The sequence below is a fragment of the Mustela erminea genome, chromosome 13 (genome assembly GCF_009829155.1).
Source record: "Mustela erminea isolate mMusErm1 chromosome 13, mMusErm1.Pri, whole genome shotgun sequence".
In the NCBI taxonomy this organism is placed as follows: Eukaryota; Metazoa; Chordata; class Mammalia; order Carnivora; family Mustelidae; genus Mustela; species Mustela erminea.
Window position 1 is genome coordinate 43,935,832 of NC_045626.1, and position 17,176 is coordinate 43,953,007.

Here is a 17,176-nt window from a genome sequence, read left to right on the forward strand (position 1 = left end):
GGGCTAGTGAAAGCAATTGAAGGGGTGCAGAGTTCGCACCTATAGGCCTGGAGGGGAACAGGGATGGAATGGTTTTAGGGCCAAGAGCAGGTAGCAGGCTGTTGGGGATGGGATAGCTCCCAGGTGACCTAAACTTTGGAAGAACAGTTTAGCCACCCTAACCAACCTGGAAGAGAAGGAGCCAAGGGAATAAAGCTTTTCTCCCCTCCCTCCTTTTGACCTCCTGGTTCAGTATCCCATTAGCAGAACCTCAGTGGAGGCCACAGGACAAGGAGGTCTGCAGATAACATTTCATACAGGTCTATACTCTGACACAGAGCACGATGAGGAGGGTGACATTTGGATGTCGTGGGGAGAGGGAAAGAAGATACTCACCACAATGACAGAGTATACTGAGAGTTGACAAATAGTAACAATTTTTTTTTTTTAAACAAGGCACCAGGACAGTGAACTGTTGTGTGGCAAAACTCAGAGTTAATGGAGAGAAAAACCAGATGGGATCAAGTATTATAATCAGTGAATATCGACAAAACTAAAATAATCTGATCTTCTGATGCAAAAGTTAAAATTACTTGGCCTCACATACTTCTTGTCTACCATGTTTATAATCTTCAACACCATATGGTGATGCAATTCCATCACCCTTCAAGTCACTTTCCTTGAAACCATTGCTAAGTCCTTACATTCCAGAAAATCGCGAACATTGCAACTACATTATAAGCATTGCAGACTTTATTTAAATACTAGTAGAAGAAATTAGGGATGTTGAATTGGGTAAACTATGGGATTCTGCAAGTCTAGATTGGTTGAAAATTGTGAAGGTCAAGACTGAGTAAGCCTGTATGAGGTTCAGTCTGCATAAATAAAAATTTAAATATCTTTCCTTTTAATTTTTAGATTTTTTTGCTATCCATTATGGCCTGAATTGTGTCCCCCCTCCAAATTCATATGTTGAAGCCCTAACACCCAGGACCTCAGAAAAGGACTGTATTTAGAAATAGGGCCTTTAAAGGGTAATTTAGTCAGGGTTGGTCCTCATCCGATATGACTGGTGTCCTTAAAAGAAGAGGATCTTGAAATAGGTAGAAGGCCATGTGAAGACATAGGAAGAAGATGGCCATTTAGAAGCCAGAGAGAGAGGCTTCAGGAGCAATCAACACTGTGAGCCCTTTGATCTCAGACTTCAAGCCCCCAGAGAGGAAAATATAAAAACTGTGAGAAAATAAATATCTGTTGTTTAAGCCACCAGTCTGTGGTTCTTGATTATGGCAATGCTCACCAACACACCCCTACCATATCTCTTTCATTTTTAAGCTTATGCATTTCCTACATAATTCTAGGATGTATTTTCTCCCATGAATTATGCTGCCTCTAAGAGTTTTGGACAGCCCAGGATTTTATCCCATGATTAAAACAACAGCAAAGTAGTGAAAAGGATCCCAAATACCAGGAACCCGGCCAGCATTCTTTGGGCAATGAGCTAAGGCCTGCTGTTTCCTGTCATCAGAGAGACTGTGGGATCCACTTCATGGGTTGAAGCTTCAGCTGGGTACTTTTCTTTAACAAATAGTAAAACCAAGCAAGTCCCTGAGATTGCTGTTCTTCCGAGGTGTAAAAGTCCAGGGAGGTAGGCAATCCTAGTAGAAATGCCAATGATAAAAGCTGAAAAGACCTCAGGAAATCCTGCTAGAGAACACTTTTGCCAAATGAAAGGTTCATGCAAAACCCTATTAAAAAAATCACACCAGAATTGATTACAGGACAGATCCTGAATTGCGCCATGCACTTACAGGATGATTTATAACTTGCCTTAAAAGATGAACCATGAGAGACTATGGACTCTGAAAAACAATCTGAGGGTTTTGAAGGGACGGGGGGTGGGAGGTTGGGGTACCAGGTGGTGGGTATTATAGAGGGCACGGATTGCATGGAGCACGGGGTGTGGTGCAAAAATAATGAATACTGTTATGCTGGAAATAAAAATAAAAAAAAAAAAAAATAAATAAAAAAAAAATAAAAAAAAAAGATGTAAGCTAGAAACCTGCTGTATTGTGTATGTGTGTATGGGTATGTGGACATAAGGGTCCTCCTACTGTGATAAATAAGCTAATTATCTCCACATATCTAGAGATAGGCCCGCAGAGAGAAGTCTCGTCAAGGAGAAATCATTCTATTTTAGAAGATGTTCCAATCCATGAAACAATAATACAACCTCTATATTAATTCCAACTATTGTTTATTCACATTTGCTATCAGTAAATATAAATCTATGTTTAAAACCCTTCAGTGGCTTCTCACTGCAGGTAACATGTGAACTCTTTACCACGCCCACAGCCTTCCATGAACTGGGGCCCTCCTAGTTCTTGATGTCTCACCTGCCCCAGTCCATTTGGCCTCTTAGAATTGCTTCGTCTCAGCCAACTTTCTTTCATATCAAGGTTTTTGCATATGCTGATCCTTCTGCCAGGAAAAATATTCCTTAGGATTTTGGCTTTGTTTATTCCTCCTGATATATAAGGGCTCAGCTCAAACAGTATCTCTCTTCCTGAACCTCAGCACCCTCTTTCCTCTCTTGTCTATCATATATTCCTGGTTGTTCCCTTAATGGAAACTTCCAGTCTTTGCTTAGCATATTTGTTTATTTTGTGTATGTGCTTAATGCCCTTTTCCTACTAGAATGTAAGCAGCATGGAGGTGGAGATCTCATTTTTCTTGTGTTACCCGCTGATCCTCAAAAGCAATTGTAGTTCTGGGGAGGGTGCTTAATAAATACTTGGTAAATAAATGCACAAAAGATATGATTTTCATATATGCAATATTATATAATCTTTGATGCTGCCAACCTTAGTGCATTTTCCTTAAAATATTTTTCATTTTTAAAAAATCCGGAAGTTACAACTTAAATAATGTTAGATTATTTGATCTTTTCGATGGATCTCATTTTTTTAAAAGATTTTTTAAAATTTATTTGACAGACAGAGATCACAAGTAGGCAGAGAGGCAGGCAGAGAGGGAGAGGGGAAAGCAGGTACCCCACTGAGCAGAGAGCCTGATGCAGGGCTCGATCCCAGGACTCCGGGATCATGACCTGAGCTGAAGGCAGAGGCTTTAACCCACTGAGCCACCCAGGCACCCCACCATGGATCTCATTTTAAGTTTAATTTGATCCCACCAATAAATAAATCATGCTTGCCTACTCTGTGCCAGGCACCTGATGTGACTGTGGTTTTCAATTCTCTTTCCATTTCCCTTAGTTTCCTGAGACTCTGCAGCTCAGAATTGGGCAGAAGCACTGGTAAGAATACTCCTAGGATTAGCCTACCCTCAACAGGTTTATCTGTAAATTGGAGACAGAAATGCCAAATCTCCACACCTCTGATTTTGTTGGTGTTGTGGTTCTGTTTTCATTGACTTTTGTTCCTAGGAACAATTTATATGTATACAGTGGATAAAAGTCATAAACGATGATGCCACACCTTACTTAGTCCTCTACGTTACTTTCTTACAGGAAAGATGTGGCAGGAAAGAGATGGTTTGAGGACAATCGTTTTTGTCATGCAGGTCCAATTTAAAATTTAAAACAAATGTTTAAAAGAGCCCAGTTTAATCTGCCAATGTGGCTGACTACCTAAGGTAGGCAATGGTACCTTGCCATCAACGGACATGTTTTCTAAAAATTTCAGAAAAATGGGCATAGCAAACACTGGCCTTTTCCTTTCCTTCCTATCTCAATGCTTTTTCATTATTTGTAAAGATCATTCCTCTGCTGGGCTCTGCTTATCCTAGAAGCTATAGTCATTCCATGTGCTCACTACCCATGGTAATTCATTATGGTTAAAAGTAATACCATAATATTGCATTTTTTTCTGAAGCACGATTTAAAAGCTGATTCATAACTAAGCAGGAGCCTGTTGAACCCTCAGTTTTTATGCTTTAATTCCTGGTATTCACCAATTTTACCGTAGTCAAATTGGGACATATTTGCTTCTACCTCTTGACGTAAAACTTTTGCTCTCTTTCCTGCTTCCTCATCACACTGAAACACATTTCACTTTTCTCTCCCATGAAAGTCCCCTGTTAGCTTAACAACAGACATGGACAAGATCCGAAGCTGGGGAGGATATCTGCACTTCTATCCCAGAAGTATAGACAGTGTTAAAAGACAATATACTGGCATTTACTCCTTTGTTTTCAATGGTAGTTAAAAAAAAAAAATTAACCAGGACACTTCTATAGTTTCAGGACATTAGCATAATGTGTAAGTGATAACTACTCCATGAAGGGTAGTCAAACGTGTGAAAAATGCAGACTTAATATCCATGTGCAGATTCGTTAAACAGTCCTCCCAATCACAATGAAAAATAAAACACAAAAGACATGTCAACTGTGATGTTGAGAAAGCTTCTAAAACAGTCATTCAACACTGAGAAGTTACATGAAATCAATAACTACACTACAGATTTACTCTGTGCAGGGAGGATGGTTCAAAATCATGGTATTTTGCAATTAAGAATTAAAATGCTAGGCACAGCGGCGAGGACATCGAACACAAACCAAGAGAAGAGAGAGAAGAAGATGAAGGTCATAAGAGATCTCGAAGTAACAGCAATATCATTATCGTGGAGGCATTTTTTAATATTTGAATAATTAACTCATAAATGCTTAAATCTATCATTCCCCCACAAACTTAAATATGATAACTTTTGGTGGGAGTTGTGTAAAGACCCATTTCTCCTTGAAGAGTTTGTTCTTGGATGGCAAATGTGTGTTATTAAATACATCGAAGGATGGACGTTAGCAAGAGATCGTATGTAGAACTTGTTCACTTTTACCTTAATACCTATGGTTCAAGTTGCTTTCACAATTATAAACTAGAAATAGTATCTTTTTTCAGTCTTTCAAGTTTTAAATTACAATGTCATTACCTCTCACAAATACAAAAACAAGAAGGTAAACAGCTAATAGATATTAACTTCTTTCTGTTCCTTTTTTCTAAGAACTGGGGAAGAATTTTTCTAATCCTTTTTTTAATGAAAGCAGGGGAAGGCTTAAATAAGCCAAATAGGCAAATAGTGTTTAGAATAACTGTGTGTTGATGTAGATTCAGACGCAAATAATAGATAACTTGAGCCTAATGATCCCTGAATTTGTTGTTTTTAGCTATTTTGAGTATCAACTTTAGAACGTAATATTTGCGACACCTTGCTGATACTATATACTAAATTTTAGGAGGCCATTAAATATAAGAGTTCCTAAATCTTACACTCATTTTTCATCTTATATATTAGTTTTCAAAAATCGTTATTTACCTTCACTTAAAAAAAAATCCTCCTGTTAACAGTACACATTTTGAATGAACAGTCAACAAAAAGTCTTCAGAAAGGCTAGGATAGTCACCATGGTCTGCGTCCCTCAGGGCTGAAATGATATTGGATTTGGTGAGGTGAACTGTATATCACAGGTACTCCCAGTGTTGGACAAGGAAATATTTCATTGCATAGGAAAGGTGGATTTAGAATTACTCTCTGCCCTCCAATGCCATATTTTATCTTAGGCTACATCATTGACATACTCTCTTGATTTCATCAAATCTCTTAAAAGCTTGCTTGCTTTTTACATCCCTTTCAAACACACACTTACACACACACACACACACACACACACATTCACACACATCTTTGAATAGAAATCATAAAAAGAGATTTTGATTTTTTCCTTTTCTTTTCCACCAGCAACTCTTCCCCTGTTTTCCTGTAAGCTTAACATTTCTAAATTTAATGATACGTGATTTGAATCCATTAGTTACCACCTCAGTGAAAGGGACCACGTTTTATTAAGTTTTGTATCCAGGACACTAACACGGAGTGCCCACACTGACTAGACAGCCACACTTGGTGAATTAATTAGTAAAATATTTCTCAAGGAAGGCTCCATTACTCATTCTTTCCTAGATCCTGTTGAAATGTGCAGTATGGCAGGCCCCTCATCATTTCAGACCATTGCAAATTATTTTTTATTTTCTCTTAGGACCTTGAAGTCCTCCACCAATATCTTGATCACCCACATCAGAACCTGAACCCACTTTAGAAAATAAAAAAAAGCATGTGTCCACATATTACTTTAGAGAAAAGTTTTGATTTTGCTTTTTTTGTAAATTGTTCACATAAAATTTTGGCTGTTCCAATCACCTATCAAAAATCATCAAAGATGCAAAATATCATTTCTTTATATAGGCACATTTATATTTCCACCTTATACAAGTTTCCAATTTAGGTTTTTCTATATATGAACATGGTATTATAAAGTTTTCATAAAATTTCATTGCCTAGTACTATTTGGAAAGGTTTTGCCTTTTGTTAGTTTTTAAAGGAAATTCAGACTTGCTTAATTTAAGAAATGACATACATAGCTTGCCTAGTGACTTTGGTTTTCCTAAAATAACTGCAAGCAGTTCTTATTCAATCAACCAATCAATACATACTTATTGACCTGCTCTATTTACCAAGACTATTAGGTGCTGACTATTTTAATTTATTTGACCTTGAATCATTGCTTTATTTGGGCAACAGATAAATAATAATAATGGCAACACATCTTGTTTCATTTTTATTTATTTGTAATTATCTTTTAGTTTCTCTATTTGATCAACATCTCTTTATCATATAAAGGTTTTTATTCTTTAGGGATCGGCATTCTTCCTCATTTACTATTTATCCTGTGCTTTTTCCATATATTTTTCCATGTGTATTCCTTTTTATATATATATTTTTTTCTGAACACTTAATTTGTGATTTACTTATATATATCTGATCCTTGATATTTCATTTAATTTTTAAGAAAATAATCTCTTCTTTTAAAAAATGTTAAAAATAGAGCTCCCAGAGCCAAATCCCTGTTCTTTCTCAATCCATTACATAATAATTTTAATCTCCCTCAAACTGCAAAATTTACTATGTGTAGCAGGAGCAAAATCATTATACATCCAGACGCCTCAACTATAAAATTTTAATGCTTTGTCCTTTGCCCTATTTATTCCTGATATGAAAAGAGGATGCTTTCCTCTTAAATTTCAGAGAAGAAGTTCGACTTTGTAAGATGCCCGTAACCTGCATCCTGTAACAACTTCAGATAATCAGTACTACATTTCTCTAGCAGGTTCTCATTTTTGTTTTGAATTTCTTCTAATGATAAAAAAGCCTACACCAGTCTCTTATTTTCTGATTAGATTTGCTTTGGATGTCACTATGCAGATAAACTGATATGTGAAGCTGAATAATCATCTGAATAGGCTGATCAAAATAAGTGATCATGGCCAGACAGGGCAGAGGTTTTGAGGGTAGAAGGGTCTTTAAGGCTTGTCTAGTTCAATGACCTCAAGCCCTACAGAGGATAAAACAGAGCCCACGGAGAAGAGACTTACCCATCTTCTTAGATCTCAATCCAGTTCTCCAACACTCTTCTTCTTCACCTCACTGGCTTAAGCTTTTAGAAACAGTTTTTCTTTTTCCCTAAATTTTTATTTATTTTTACTTTTCTCCCAGAAAAGCCTGGGCCAAGTGTCTTCTATCAACTACTACTTGGCTCTGCTATTCTCCCCTCCCAGCTTAGTGGGAAAGCTTGTGTTCCCTTGCTGTGAATCAACATAAATCATGTTCTTTCATTATTTTTCTTATTTTACTCCTGCTGCACAGAATAAGAGCAAGAGAAGTTCCTATAGCTACTGGACTATCCTCTATTGACTTATGTAAAAGTATTTCTTTCCAAGTAAACATATCTCTGCTTTCCTTCAGCAAAACAGTTGGAGACAAAAAATAAGATGGTTTAGATGTATTTGCGACCCCCACATGACCCTGTACGTTGTGCTAAATGCATTTCTGATGAATTATTATTTTGGCCGTTCATTAAGGCAAGTCATCGTTGAGAAGTATGTGGTTAAAGAAAAGCACAAACTTAAAAATACCAAGAGCTATCCCATAACAGTGACATGTTCACACCTTAAAGTCGCTTTTTTTGTACATACAGATACCAGGAAAATATCCTTCCTTACTCTTTTCTTATCTCTCTACCCCTATTTTCTTTACTCACACCTTTCACAAAATATGAGCAGCTTGCTGTGCTCATTCTTCATACTATTATTTACATTTTTAAAATCAAGGTTGACTGCATTGCTTATGCTTAGCCCAATAATATCTGCCCTGTGATGGTGAAGCCCTCTTTCCACAAAAGCACTCATGATTTGAGGCAGGAAGTCCTTTTATGACTATAATTGCTACTAACCTACACATTAAAGGATCAATGATCCAGAAGCTTCATATTTGCCTGGAAACAGTCAATAGTTAAACATTTTAAGGAATTCACAGAACTAAACAAAATTAATAGACTAGAGAATTTAGAAACATGCTGTGAACCAATGTTTCAGAAATAATTCACTACACAAAAATTAAATTAGTTTAACTACAAAAAAATTTTTTTTTAAAAAAGCAGTATTCTCATTTAACCATATAACTCCCAACCAAAGGCGATGAGATGTGTCTTACAGTGATGCTTGTTATACACTTTTCAGGTGATTCTTTGAAACTTTACTCATCAAACTTGGATATTTAAAAAAAAAAAAAACCCTCAATTTTCTTAGTCATTAAAAATATTTGTAACTGCTTTGGACAGAGAATTAGGAGTAGAAGACAGTTCACACTTCTCAGTGTTTGATTTGGTATGATGGTAAGATAAATGAAATAGAGGCTAACCCAACAGTAGTCTGGCAATGCCTAGCAGCACGTCAATCAAGCAAACTCAATCAGAGGTTGACCTGATCCTGCCCAGTTTCCCCCACTGGCTACAAAAACTTTAATAATTTAGAAATAATAGAGTTATAATGATATTCTTGCTCAAAGTCCTTTTGCAAAAGAGAGGGCGCAGGTCACCAAAGTTGTATAACTTCCAGCATCCAAGATGCAGAGTCCACTGCTCTAATAATGGTCACAACTCCAAGATTTCCTAGAACACCAAATGACACCCTTAGGACCAAACTGAAAGTGACTAAGTTAAATTGGTTAATTCACTCAACAAGCACTCACCAATTGCCTACCAGTCAAATACAGCTCAGGGACACCACCTCGTTTCTTTAGAAGTCCACCTACAAAGAAAGAGGTTCATTCTAGTGGTGAATAAGGACCTTCATTGCATGGAGGACAGATATTGTCTGAGCTCAATATTAATAACAAACCAGCAGACATATACATTAAAAATAAAACTCTTATTTGAGAAGACTCGGGCTCTGTTTCAAAGAGTATTCTTTCAAAGAGAGTATTCACAGTATTTCCTCAATTAACCAAATTCCCTACCCGCCCTTCCTCCCCGGACCTTCTCCCCTCCATAAGTTATCTCTAAGCCCCATCGGTAAGAATGAGACCTACTCAGTGCAGAAACTGGGTAAGAACTCAGTTTGAAAAAAATATACATTCTAATGTAGCCGTGGGGTAGGCTTAGCCACTTATTACTTTTAAAACGTTTTTCTTTAGTTCGTAAAAACTGCCTAAACCACTGCCTGGTCAAGGGTTTTGTCCATTTTATTTGCTCTAGTTCCGTCAAATTGTTGCTAGCACAAGTTTTGTACTTAAAATTTACGTCTTTTAAAGATTTAATCTTTTTAAAATCTCAGTGCATGGTTCGTTTCCTTTAATGATAAAAGAAAATTCATCCTAATCTTGGTCTTTGCAAAGCCCTTTGCAAACTGCCAACTTCAGCTTGTTCACCGTTGAAATGCGTGGCCTGAGAGATCTCAGAGGACTGGAATATTGGGAATGATCACTCTGCTCTTTTTTAAGGACGGCCTCGCCTTACACAGACCTTCTAAGGAACCCACCCCGACACACACTCCTGTACTGTACCTACCAACCTACCATCATTTGAGTGTGTGTGTGTGTGTGTGTGTGTGTAGTGTATCTGTGAAGCAAAAGAAATTCTAAGGCTTTGGAGTCCGTGTTTGCCATAACCTACTAACCTATTGATGTGTCCTTCGGGTGTTTCTAGAACAACACCTGGGAAAGGAACCTGGGACGGGGCGGAGGTGAAGAGGGGAAGAGGAGTCCGGAAAGGGCGAGGATAATTACTTCCTAAACCCGGACTGGGTGGCACTCGAGCCTCCGCAGCGCCAGGGCCGGGAGACAGGGCAGAGGGGCCGGCGGGGGACAAGCCAGAAAGTCGGGGGACCGGAGGACGGCGGCGGCGGAGCAGCGGGCGGCGGGGCGGGCGGCGCGCGGCCGGGGAGATAAAAGCGGGAGGCGGAGCCGCCGGGGCGGGCGGGGGCGCGGCGGCCGCGGCGGGAACCGAGCGCGAGCGGGAGCGGGCTCGAGCCGAGGCGGCGCCGCAGCCAGCCGGGCGGACGGGCGAGGGCGAGCGCCGGGCTCCGCGCTGCCCCTGCTCCCGGCGCGCCGCGCCCGCCCTTGCGCCCCCGACGGCCCGCGGCGGGGAGGAGTCCACCGAGTTTGCCCCGGAGCGCGGGGAAGTTTCCCGCGAAGCTCTGCTCCCGGAAAAGGGGGACCAGCCGGCGGCCGCTCTCGAGGTGAGCGCACCCGCGTGGTGCCAGGGGTGCGGGGAGCGCGGAGCAGCCGCGGTCGAGGGGTCTGCAGGGGCGGGGGAATGCGTCCTCACCTTTTCAGGTACTTCGCCTCTGTCGAATGGGGGAGGCATCTTTCTTTTCCTTTTGACCCCGTGTTTCCCTCCGTTCTCCCCCCGCCCCATATTTGAACCCACTTCCGTTCACTTTATTGGACCGGCTCCGAGGGGCGGCGTGTCGGGGAGGTGGAGGTGACGGGACGCGGGAGGGGCGCGCGGGAGGAGGACGCGCGGCGGAACTTCGCTACCTGCGCCGGGTTCCCGGGCCGGGCGGGGCGCCCGGGACTCCGGGATTCCGGTGCGAGTCCGCACTTGGCGCAAGCGGGGCTTGGAAGGAGGGCACCCCAGGGCACAGTATTGAGTTTCCGATGCCGGTTGATCCGGTCCTCCGGCATGTTTGGCAGAAAGAGGAGCATCTCTGCAGCGGTGCCTCTCTCGCATCGGCCTCCCACTCCGGGACCTTGCGGAAGCTTCGGCGAGGGCTGAGGACAAGGTGGGAGGGAAGTTAGGGGCCTCGGAGCCGGGACGGACCAGGCCCCAGCAGAGGGGTTGGGAGACGTGATGCGGGGGGGAAGACTGAAGTGGGTTGGGGAGAGTAGGGACGGCGTGATTGTTTGGTGGCTGCTGTGATTACTTTCGCACGGTTACCCGCTCCCCCTTCTGCCCCGCTTGAACAGCCTGTCAGCATATTTCTGTTAGAGGGCTCCAAGGTGTTCTCTTTGATGCCTGTCAGGAGTTATTTCCAACTAAGTTCACAGGTGCGAAGCCTGAGCCGCTGCTCCCCGCGGTCCACCCCCAACTTCCCTCCCACAGGCAAACTGTTCCTGAATCGTTCCCAGGGTTTTGAAAGGGATTGCAAGTAAATAATAGAGTTCGTGTTTGTGTGACTTTCCCCCCATTGTGTTATCAGAACCAAATCAGAACACTGGGGATGTTTAATAAGACTCCCCTGCAGCAGTTTTTATAGTAATTAAGAATATTATTTACAGTGTTTATTTTTCAGCGCTTTAACTCCGAACACTGCATCAGTCTCTCTATATACAGCTCTGTCTGGACTGTCACTGTGTCACTGGGTTTAAAGGACATTGGCCTCTTTTGCACTCACGTATACACACCAAAATAGAGGGTGACAATATTCAATATTTATCTGTCTTCTTGATTCAGTGGTCTGGCACCTGCCGATTCCAGTACACAATTATAACACCATATGCCTGTCTACCAAATTGAGGATAAGGAGAATGTTATTGTTTTTCATGTGCAGGACTACCCTGGACTACCAGATTTTATTATTGCTTAAGGGATTTTTAACAGCTTCAGTCAAAGTGAATGAAATATACAGAACAAAATTACAGTTCTACCCCGTGCATTCAAAAGGAATACAATTCCTGGACACTCATAGTTGACTAGTTATCAAGGAAAAATTAAAATCCTTTCATCACACAGAAAACATTTTGATTGAATATGGTCAGTAAGAAATAGCACACACTGAATATTCTGAGAAAGCAAGAAGAATTTTCCTTGTGCCTCATTTGAGTTTTATCTCCTTTATTACAGTAGCATCCTCTAGAAAATGAGCACCTTGCAGATAGATGTTGGTACGTACTGACTAAATACCATATTTTTTAATACAGAGGCTTGGTGACAGTCCAAAACATAAATGTTTTAAATCATTACCAACCATCTGTTCTCTCCCTCTCACTTAAAAGCGCAATCTTTTATTTTCACAGGTATCAAAACATACATCCTCATTTCCTACATTTCCATGAATTTTATCCCCAAACTGCAGCGATATCTGATGTTGACCCGAGTTTGGCAACTGTTGTGTTTGGCTTGTTACACTCTAAGCTCCTCTCCTTTTATTTTCAGTGAAAGAAGAAATCAAGAAAGTTTGAAAGCCTTTGGCCAAGGCTGGTGTATATACTCCAGTAAAATCTAATTGCTCTTTTTTTTTTCCCCTTCACCTTTTTGTTACCAAACAGAAGCTGAGAATTTGTACAGCTTCAGGCTCCTCCTGATGACATTCTTTCTCTTTCTTCCTGGCCACAAGGGTAGCATTTGGTGCTCTGAAGCAGTGCATTAAACAGCCTTGTGACTCCAGAAAATTAGCGTGGTTCCAGAAGGATATGGCCTCCTCCCAGGAAGAATTTACAAAATGGGAAGCTAACTTAATATTCCAAACCCCAGATGAAGTAGATTGAAGACATACCGTTTGTTTCCCACAGATGTTGGCTGTTGATGTTGCAAAGGATATGAGTAACATGTCTAGCTAGTATTCTTTATATTTGTGTTTGGGAACTTGGAGGAGTTTGTATGTAATCAGTGGATAGATTCACACCCTTCATTTTGTTTATGTCACCATTAGAGCAGTATTTGGGGTTTTGAGGTCCCCTCCCCTTCCCCAATCCCAGAAAACATTCACATTTAGGGATAGTTGCTGTAGCTACAACTGGAATGTTAGGACATTTTTCTCCCTCAAATTAAGTTGCATAATAAATATATTGTTCCTTCAGTGCAACCAGAACACTGGGAAATCCTTTGTACCCCAGTCTAGGTATAATGTTCCAAAACACTTCCATGTTTTTAAGGAAAACGATATTGGCAATCTTGCCCACACTTTGCAAATAATATGTATGTACTGGCAGAATATCAAGAACCAAAGAAAGGTGAGGTTTCTGCCTTCTGACCTGGTACACTGTTCTGTACTGCTTTTGCTTTGAAAGCCTAAGGTCCTCCCTACTTACTACCAGGATAGGGCTGAAGGGAATGAGCCCAAACTATACACAATTTTGAAAGTTAAGTTGCCTTGAAAAAAAAGGCCTAATTTAAACCTTTGGAAATACATAAGGATGTGTTAGATCTTATTTTTCTGTATACTAAAAATGAATTATTGAGGGGAAACAGTTTCACTATGTATAGTAAGCACTCTGAATTATTCATGTTAATGAGAAGAATAGAGGCAAAGATAATCCAAAATCATGGTTATTTAAAAAGTCATTTGTTTTTGTCCCTGGAATGTATTACATGTTTGGTTTAAAAAAGATTTTCATTGTTATTGTGGGCAAGTTGCCTTTCTAATTATTTTGTTTTGTTTAGGTTAATTTTTAAATGAGCTTATAGACCTCAGACACCAAAACCAATTTATAGGAAGGTGATACAGATGGGCAGCCTGCCCAGAAAGGAGCTGGGTGATAGAAATAAGCAAAGCTGGTATGGGAACTTTGCAGTGGAATATATATCATTCACAGAAACATAATCAAGACTCGACTGTATACCTACTCAATGAATTCATTTTAAGAACTAGACATGTTCCTGGAAAAAATAAAAGTCCTACAAGCAAAATTTGAGAAATTCAATCCCACTTCACATGTAAGAGAGGTGATGAATATATTTTTTTTAAATGATAGTGGACTACTCCTGAACACCGAACAGGAATATTCTGATTGATAAATCTTATACTAAGAATCTGTAAGCATGAGATTTTTCTAAAGCATACATATGTGTGTGTGTTAAGGTGATAATCCTCTGCCTTCCACAGGTACTTTCTAAAGAAGAAACAGCAAGACGCCACCAAATAAGGGGTTTGGTCCATTTGATCTCTGTCCCTATGCTCCAAATCGAAGTACATTTCACTGAAGAGAAGCTGTCAAGTGTGTATTGTTACCGTGGACCTGGTTAGAGAAAATAGTTGAAGTTCAACAAGACTGGCAGTTTAACAGATTCCTGTTGTGTTTTTCAAAAGCTCTAGGGCAAAATTGGTTGTGGGTGAAATAGTTATTTGAACAAGAAGTTGATTCGCACCGTAGCGCTGGTCGTTCAACACCTCGTTTCTAGTCACCGTTCAGTTGTCTATAGATCTTGTTGAATTGTTAGTTCTGTGGACTCCTGGGAAACCTGCAGGAAGGTTAGAGCTTATAAAAATATATGATTGGGAAAGCAGATAAGATCACTCGTATTTCAAGAATTCAAAGCAAAGAGGTGCCTGGGTGGCTCAGTTGGTTAAGGAACTGCCTTGAGTTCAGGTCACGATCCTGGACTCCCAGGATCGAGTTCCACATCAGGCTCCCTGCTCGGCAGGGAGTCTGCTTCTCCTGCTGACCTCTCTCCTCCCATGCTCTCTCGCTCTCAAATAAATAAAACCTTTTTAAAAAAGAATTCAAAGCAAAAAGTAAAACTATAACTTTTTCAGCAGTGAGCAGAACGGTGATGAAGTAGACGTTCCCTTCAGAGGGGTCACTATGTCCTCATCATAAATGTGCTCCGTACTGCAAGTGGAGGGGTACTTCTTTCTTGAAGAAACTTCTTTAAAAAAAATTTTTTATAGGGCATGGCATTTTTTTTTTTTTAAGATTTGGGCTTTAGACTATTTTAAAAGAAATATCGTGGTTGGAAGTATGCTTGAGACCTACAGGATATATTTTATACACATTTGTTAAAGAAATCAGTTTCTTCTGATCAGTGCCTAAGTCTTAGAATCAAAATTATGCATCTTGTTATAGAGATGGAAAGGACCTTTAAAGTAATTTATTCCAATGCCCTCATTTTACCGTTAAGGAAATGGGGACCCACAGTGATCACTGTGAACAGCTAAAGGTCACACTGGTAGTTAGTGGCAGAGCAGAAACCTGATCTCCTGACTCATTCAGCTCCCGGTGTGCTAAGCTGGGTGCTTAGGCAAGGGAGTTAACTCTTTCTGGTCATCACGGCGTCAGCTCCACATGCTAGCCACCAAACGGAATGGTACAGAGGTAGATGCAGAAGGTTCGTGATTTTTCTGTCTTCTGTCATCCACTGAGTGGTCCCCATGGACCAAACAGTGATTCTCAACCCTCTTAGTCTCTCTCTTTTTTTTTAACAGCAAATATTTTATGTTTACCCCTTCATATCCTAAAATGCAGTTCATCAATAATCTAGTTACCGATTATATCTGTAATGAAAAGGAGCAGTAAAATAAAAGTTAATTTGTAGTTCACAACTGTACTAATGTCTGGGGATGATGTCACGGGAGCACATATTAAAAAAGCAGAAGCTTGCATGAACAGATAATGAATAAAGGTGGAGTTAAGACAAAAAGATCAGAAGACATTCTATACAAGAAGTACAGGAAAATGAAAGAACAGGATAGACTAAAAGTACGTTAGGATAATTACAAGCCAGACTTATTTGTATGTGATAAAGAAGAATATAATGGGAATCGTTCCAGGGAAAATATGCCAAGTCAAATTATAGATTGTCAGAATGGAGAAAACGTGGAAGTGTGATATTTTGCAAATGAGGGAGTAAATACTATTAATATACTTCCACCAAAATTCCAAACCTATTTTATGGAACATTTTCATTCTGTTACTAGTGTTAACTCTATTTCAAGGGATTCTGGAGGTTACCCACCATATCGTCAATAATAGCAGATAAAATACTTCTAAAATGAAAATTATTGATTTGGTGCTGATATTGCCTCTACTATTATAGTCTATCAATTCTACAGTTAGGAGATAGACTGCATGGAATGACTAAATTATTCACCTCGACAACCTTAATTGTCAGTCTCGGGGCTTTTGGTGGAAATTCTTATAAAATGCTTAATTGCAATTATCTACGAGATTCCATAGTTTGATATCTACTGTAAGTTTAGTTCATCGGGACACTGCATGTTGTAGGGGGTATTTGGGGAACAGAGTGTAGCCAAGCCCTCCCAAAATATTCTCCAAGGGCGGTGTGACCTTGAGGGAAGCCCTAGGACTAGATAAATAAGATTGTTATTTTTTTAAAGTAGGACTGTCCTGCTTGTCCACCAGTCTCCTGCCTTCAGCGGACTAGGATTACAGACTCTCTGACCGTCAAACTCAACCTCATGTTCTGGTCTTTTTCTGTCACTGGACCCTTTAAAAAAGTTTCCTTCTTCTGGTCCTCATTTTTCCTAGAAATCCCTCTTTACTGGGTGACTGTGAGTGTCTACAAACTAATGTGCAAGCTGGCTAGTATCTTAGTTCTCCCAGGCCTTAACCTTGTTTAGATGCATGTCTCCAAAAGGCACTGAAGCCTTTCATAGAGACAGAGACGATACACACACTCACACATATGTATGTGTGTATATGCATGTATGTGTGTGTATGCATGTGTTACATGTACACACGTGGTTTCAGGCAGTGAAAAAGTGGGAAAGAAGGTATTATTTGAGATGGTATTTTGAGTGCCCTTGAGACATGTTTATGCAAACAAAGAACTGCACTGGTTCAATATTCGCCGTTGTACCATAAAATAGTGCTGTGAAGTATGCTCACAGAAGAGGCCAAGAGGTGTTACTCATCCAATAAACTGTTGTATTAGATTTTTTTTGATATTGCTTAAAATAAATGCATCCTGTGCTAACATATAGGAGTTGGGCTGGGAGGGAAGGTATAGACAACTGTGGTGTCTTTCTTAGTGGTCTGGGTACTGTTGACACCCTAGAAGCTCTCCAACATCTCTTCTCTTTGCAAAATATGGAGTATTTGCAGAGAGATTAGAGGGTTTGAAGACCACCTGTACATGCAACATAAAGGAGAACGTGGGACCCTAGCAACAA

General features: G+C 40.2%; 1 protein-coding gene across 1 annotated transcript in view; it reads left to right on the plus strand.

The window, feature by feature from the left end:
* The first annotated feature begins 10,325 nt into the window (after window positions 1-10,325).
* CHST9 (carbohydrate sulfotransferase 9) overlaps window positions 10,326-17,176 on the plus strand; it is a 231,655-nt gene continuing 224,804 nt past the window's right edge. Inside the window, exon 1 of the mRNA XM_032310105.1 lies at window positions 10,326-10,561. The gene's annotated coding sequence lies outside the window, so the exon portion shown is untranslated. The remainder of the gene's footprint in view (window positions 10,562-17,176) is intronic.